Genomic DNA, 7,259 nt, shown 5'->3' with positions numbered 1-7,259 from the left:
TGTATTTGAGGATTATAGTTATTAAAATCTCATTATTTTCATTTTCATCCATAGACAATATACTACTCGTACAATTAGCTATATATCCTTTCAGCTACGGTATTTCTTTTCACCACAAATATGCTGTGTAGTCATTTTCCAGTAGAGAAATTATTCAATTGTTCATCAGATTTTTTTTTTTTTTTTTTTGCTCATCCGAAAAGAAGCAGCAATTACAGAATGTAACTATCCGTTTACTTGATGAATTCTATTCCACTGTGTGGTTTGATAAATAAGGAAATACGTCAACGCCTGCACCATGTATAGTAATTAAAGTGAAAAATACTGTCACAATGTAAATCCTTAATTGGACTCCCAGAGAGATATTGGAAATTTGTCTTTAATAACAGGTGATGACTGGGGACAGAAGAACAAAGCGTGTTGAAATGTGGCTGTGGAAGTTCAATTAATCACAACATAGAAAACAACCAATTTAGCACAGCTCATTCGGGGAGTCACCGGGCCCAGGTAATGCACTTTTAATCATCTCACTTCAGCACAGTAACACAGAGAGAAGGCTCACACTCTGGGAGGATAATGTTTTGCGAAATGTTCCGTTTTAATCAGACAATGATTAATAATGAATCGGTAAGAGCTCTGCCATCCTTCGACTGCACTTGTGACATATGTGCCATTTAATATGTAAAAAAAAAAGCGAGTGAGCTGCTCATCTAAAGACTGTAAATAAATACCTCAAAGTGTCTGTCAGCGGGTCCATAAACGGTGTGCTGAAGTATGGGGACCTTATTACCCGGTGGGCCAATCAAGTCACATGTGTGAATTGACCGTGCACTCACAAGTCAGGGCTGTGCACTTGGTAAAACAATCTCGCATCAAAGATAAAAGCGTTTTCGGGTGTTTGCTATTCTCTCATTAACAACACTCCCAGCCATCTGTGGAGTGCCGCAAACACACCTGCTTCACCCTGAGCTTGTAATGGCTTTTCTCAATGTGCATGGGGGTCTCCGACTATCTCAAGGAGAGAGGGCTGTTATAGACCTGTCATTCCGGGATCATCAACCAGACGCACAGCACCTTGCATTCCACTCGCATAATTATGGATATTGTAAAGCATTTAAAATGATCAATTTAGCCGGCTCTGTCACCGGAGGAGTTATTAAGCCACTTTGTGTTGGTTTCAATGTTCATAATGTGGCGTATTAAAGCACACCCAACTGCGTGAATTTGGAGCTCTGTTGCAGAACCTGGACTTGTGCAGCTCGAGGCAGGATACGAGTGTTTGCTCGTGGAGTCATTCTGAACAATATCCATTTAGTGTGAGACCAAAATCAACATCATCTCTTAAGGCCTTGCTGCCATCCACAGTTGTCGCACTATTCAAATCTGAGAATGAGCTCCGATAAGAGTCGATAATGCGTTTTTGTTCATTAACAGCGACTTGGATATAAGCGTTACAGAGGTGATGCAGCGGTTAGAAAGAACTCTAATATGCAGACTTACTTTTAATCAGTAAACTTAATAACGTTGCCACCTTTTGATGTCTCACACTGAAATGCCTCAGGAAAACAGAAGCAGTGAACCACATCAGGTGCTGAGATGAATGAACTCCAGCAAATGAACTTTGGCAAGACCCCTTTGGATCCTTTGAACTTGCTATAGGGTCTGTTTCTGGTCTGTCAGGGGAGGTTGCAGTGTTGTGGTCACTCTGTGGTATGGTCATCAGGCTTTTGGCCCCTGCGCTCTTCTCTGCCAATGTATCCGTTTCCAAATGGGACTGATGCAGGCCTTAGACGTACCCTGCTGAGGTCCTCTGAAACCAGAGACCCTTGAAGTGGACGTCTGCCTGTGTCCAGTCTGCTCCAAGGAACCCTTTCAGATCCAAGGACTCCAAATGTGGCCGTCTGCATGAAGACATTTTGGACACAGCCTGGTCGGTTGGTTATGTCCCTGCCCCCGACGCTTTGGCCCTCTACACACCACCACCACCACTTCTACCATGCTAACCACCAGCAGCCTCTCGCAGACCAGGGAGCAGACCACCCTGGGCTGGTCAGCAACCCCTGCTTACACCTGCCATAAAACTTAAAAGCTACAGTCTCATCCCCCAGCTTTGAAGTGTTCAAAGCATAGCTTAGTGACCTTTGATGCGACTTTGTCCGCAACACATGTTTTGCACCCATGTATAAACGCGGGCCCCTCAGTAGACAAGGCGGGATTGTTTACCTACATGTGCAAAACGTAAGGGCCAATGCATGGCAACCATGCATGGAGCCTCTATTCCCACACGTCAAGTTCCCCGCGGTGGGAAACTGACATGAGACGAGCCGGACACTGCTTTGAGCTAACACATTCAGCCACCATGTGTTCAGCATTATTTAAAGCACTTTCTCTGTGCCCTCGCACTGACCACCAGGCCACAAGCTTGCTTAGATGGCAGTGCATGCAGCAGTTGGCTGACCGGCCTTTAGCATTACATTGGATCTGAAGAGGTGAAATGTATACTTATTTGGTATTGCCCAAACAGTGTCTGTCGCACCAAGTATTGAAAGCTGTAATGAAAGTAGTCTTGTTATCCTGTTAACTTTTACTTTAATTGGATATTTACTGTTACAAATCACGCTTTTGCCAATTTCAGACTGCATTTTGTTGTTCTAATAGAGCTGCAGCTATATAGACATGTATTCAGTGATGGAGGAAGTATTCAGATCCCATACTGTAAAAAGGACTCTGTCACAAGTACGCCTTGAATTCAAAATAAATTGCTTGGGGTGACTTCTTCTTCTGTCAATCGAACGAATGTTAGGTTAAGGCAACATAGCCACTTATTTGGGTTTTAGAAAACAAAAAGGTTGGGCTTAAAATAACTACATACAGTTAGGATTAGGCAACAAAACCGTTAGGTTTAGGGAAATCGCCAGGAAGGCGTCACTTCTCAACAACACTTTGGAAAATGTGCTGTGAACCCCGGTCTCACGAGCTCTGACAGTTAAGTGGATGCGTTTAATTTGTGTCCAGAGATCCTTGTAGTTGGTCGAGGCTGAGTTAATTTCACCTATTTCATATACTGTTAAGTTAACTATGACAATTCATCATTTTACAAGCTTAAATGTCGATAATGTTTTTCTTAATTTACATTACATTACAGTCATTTAGTAGACGCTTTTATCCAAAGCGACCTACAATAAGTGTATTCATTGTAGTTACATTACATTTGTAATGTAACTACAACAGTAACTAGAGAGCAGTAAAAGGTTTCATCTGGACTGTAGTGGAGTAGAAGTATAAAGTGGCATCACATGGAAATAACCAAATAAAATGGTGTTTCAGTTTAGTGCTTGAAGGCAGCACTTTAATAAATGTACTGAGTTATATTCTACCGCTGCATTATATTTAGGCTTTTTTTATAATTGGAAAAAAAGAACATAAAACATTTTACATTTCTCGATGTAAGGTTTGGAAAAAGAATGGAAGTTTTGTTATCAGTGCAAAAAAAACGTATGAACAAATTCTAAAGATACCCACGGATTCCAGTACACTATTGAGTTACTTGTACTTTACTTAAGTCTTAATTTTTATGTGCAAATGTATTTCTTCAACATTAATTTAAGGTTAAAATATCATACTTGGCATCTGAACAGGAAGCTAGTTACAAATTAAATATACTGCATTAAAAATGTATGATTAACTCATAAATGCATTGCTTTTAACCAAACTACCTACAGCGTATATATAGCTGTAACTTCTCCAGGATCAGACACAAAATCTAAAATAATCCGGACACATACAGGAAACAATAATATACTGAGTTATTTTACTTTGAAAACCTTTTGTAAATGATGCTGCATTTAAGTAAAGATGTGTGAGCAAGACTTTTTCTCGTAATTGAGTATTTCTACATTCTTGCTTTTTCTTAATTAAAAGATCTGAACTGCCACCGTGTGTATCGTTTTCAGGGTTCAATTACAGCGGCACGAGGCTACGAATGCATGCACAGTGTATAAAATGCTATTCTTAACGCCTGTGACGTGCAGCATGCTCTGTGCCACTGTGTTCCATAATATACGGCTGTTTTGAGTTCACATCTAAGTGATGAGTTGTTGATGTCTGCTGGCATCTTAAACATGTACGCAGTTACAACTGTAATCATGTTAGCTGTGCAGGATTATACGACCCTCTGCCTCTTCCCCTCTCACAAATAGCATTGCACCATTCACTGTACAAGCAGCTCGCTGTTTTACAAGGCGCTAAATATTTGACAGAACAGTAAGCTCATAATTACACAAGACCATGGTTGTGTATAAATGTCAAACAAAGCAGGCTGATATATAGCCAGCCATGGGGTTTACATGCTTCACATGCTAGTGTCTGAATGACAGGGCTCAGGATGATGTAATTATAACACGAGAGGCTTTATAAGCGCGTGAAGCGTCACAGTATGCTCACAGAGTTAAAATAGCACAAGCTTGGGTCTGGAATAACCTGGTAAAACACAGCGTCCCCTTTATTTACACAATGTGTCCCACACATGCTGTGCATAGTGTAAGTACACCGGCAATGAATCTCAATTACAGTGCAAATAGTGCACATTGGATGAGTTGAAACATAATCAGGCAGCTTTCTGATTTTTGCTGGGGGGTTTTTTTTCCCCCTCCTCAGTCCGTGCACCAATCAGAGAGCTGGTTCTGCTGATGTCAGTCCTGTCCCCTGCTCAGCGGAGCCGGAGGAGCTGGCCTTTTGCTAACTATAGACTGAGAAATCCCGAGCGTGTTTCTTTTGGCCTCGGGGCGGCTGTGCGGCCCACACAAATGTTGATGAGGATGAAACGGCACGACTGTGCGGTGTCTGCACTGTGACCTATGTGCCTTCAAAGAGGATTCTCGTGCTGCGTGCATTTCTCAGAGGAGTTCACTCCCATGGCACTGTGTTAAACCAGCGTTTATTCACTTGGGTTTACCCGGCAATTTATAGTGTCTATGACACGGATACTGCAATATGAAATGTCATAGTCTGTGCTGCTTTTTCTTTGCACAAGGAGCACGCTGCAAGTAACTCCTGTTGGTTCCAAACATCACTGTGTCCCAGTCCCCATTCATGGAATCCAAGGCCTGACAAATAGCAGCCATGTCATCTATGTGTTTGCAAAATGTTGCAAACTTCCACACACTCTATATGCACAATGACCCAGACAGGAAGTTAAAGCAACACGAAGAAACAAAAAAACATATTGTCCATCAGCACAAAAAGCCTGGACGTGGCGAGTGCACAGCACATCCATAACACCAACATTAAAACAGTATGAGGGAGAAGCTGTCAAGTGTGGCTGTCAACACCTCTATTCCAGCAGACATGACAAGCCCTTTAAACGTTGATGGATATAAATCAGGAGGCCATTTTGAAACAACAGGGTTATATTCAATCCTTGTTGAAAGTGTGTGTGTGTCCACATAAACCCTGCCAGCATGGGACTCCCTGAGGGCACGCCGACCTCCCATCCCCGTCTCTGCCAGGCAACAATTTAATATCTAATTCTTCTAATTATATCCAATAATCCCCCATTACTGTTCATTAAAATGCTTGGCCTTTAAACACATTTTTTTTTGCTGTTCATGCTTAACTTTGACGAGTGGTATTTTGGATTGGAGCATTTTTATACAGAAATTTTAAAAGAATTGAGGAAAAATATTGTATTTTATATCTAGGTCCGAAAATGATGTGCAAGGCCCAAAACGCCATAATTAATACAGCCTAGCTGTTAAAAGAAACCATGTGTTCCTACACTATTGTCTTAGTTAAAGATTACCATATGGCAGAATAAAAACATCACTTTTATGATATAGGTAATACTATTTATGGAGTAACACAGTTCCAACATAAATTGCAATATAGTGTGCCAGACTAAACGGGGAAGCAAACTCGTTTCTGCTTATTAAAAGGTGAGTAGACTCAGTTTAAGTGGGGTTTATGCAGCCACTCCATCTCTAGTTAGGAAGGGAAATCAAGCACAACCACAAAACTTCCGTTCTTTCTCTAAATCTTCCGAACCTCTTTCAGAAATGTCCAGCCCCTTCATTCCTTTCACTCCAATAGGACTCTACGGAGAGCCTTTGTACTGCGCAGATCAGGCTGTGTCCACTACTCCCACTCTTTTCAATAGAGAGTAAGAGGACTGCTAAGGGCTGGAACGACAGTGTTACCCATGCAAGCAGAACATCCCTCTCTTTTTGTGCAGTGGGTTGGTGAGGAGGCAGTGGGGAGGATGCGGTCAGTCTGCTCCGGGATAATAGAGGGCTGGGCAGCTGCCTTTGGCACAACAAAGGGACTAGTCTCCTGTTAGTCCTGTTTACTTTAGTGTTGTTTCTATGCCGCCTGCGTGTCAGGGTACCTGAAAGGGCGTATGGGTAAAAATGTGCGTAGGCCTTACAATTGAGACATTTCTGCCACCAGCTTCCCCCCTTGCTGCTGTCGGGTTTATTACAGGCAGAACATAGTTTAACAACACTTCATTTATTGTCCAGGTGTGCTGAGGCTATTTTCAATCCACATAGTTCAAGCATAAAGGAAAAACGCATTCTTTTTGGAAAATGGATATGAAATAACGATGCGTAATCCGCGCACAGCGCAGTCACTGTTTGTCTCTTGATCCGCTAACGTGCGACGATGGGAGGCTGAATATAGAACAATCTTTGTGCATGTGGAAATCTTCTTGTGAGTTTAATTGTCTCAAAATGTTATGCTCTTTTTTTTGGTTGAACGAAAAACGAGTTTTACTGTCCGTTGTAAAGCTGTAGTCACTGATGTGTGTTCATTCAAACATAAGTCTGGCGCGGTGATCACTTTACAGCGAAGAAACGTTGCTTTTAAAGCCACTTTCACACACACCGGCTGCAGAACATGCGTGTCCAGAATCTTGCCAACATTATGAAGTCAACACCGTCCATCTTTTCACAACGTAAAAAAAAAGAAAGCCTTCTTGAGCCGAGCCTTTGATCCCTTTGAGTTCCCCCCTTTCTCCTGCACCAGATCTGTTATGTGCGCTAAGATTCTTTAGTTTTCCATAGAAACGCGTCCTTTCCGCTGGGATATTGATGTTTTTTTCCTCGCAGGGGTTATGATATGGTGAATCAGAATTCCAAAGCCGTTGGACAATACTTGCATTCATGCTTGGTTTTTTTTTTTTGCACCTTTTGTCGGGTTTTTGTCTCGTTGTTCGAATCCTCATTTCTCAAATGAATCCAAATATTTATTCTGTGAATGTCTGA

Source organism: Melanostigma gelatinosum (genome assembly GCF_949748355.1).
Source record: "Melanostigma gelatinosum genome assembly, chromosome: 20".
In the NCBI taxonomy this organism is placed as follows: domain Eukaryota; kingdom Metazoa; phylum Chordata; class Actinopteri; order Perciformes; family Zoarcidae; genus Melanostigma; species Melanostigma gelatinosum.
This window is presented reverse-complemented; position numbering follows the sequence as displayed.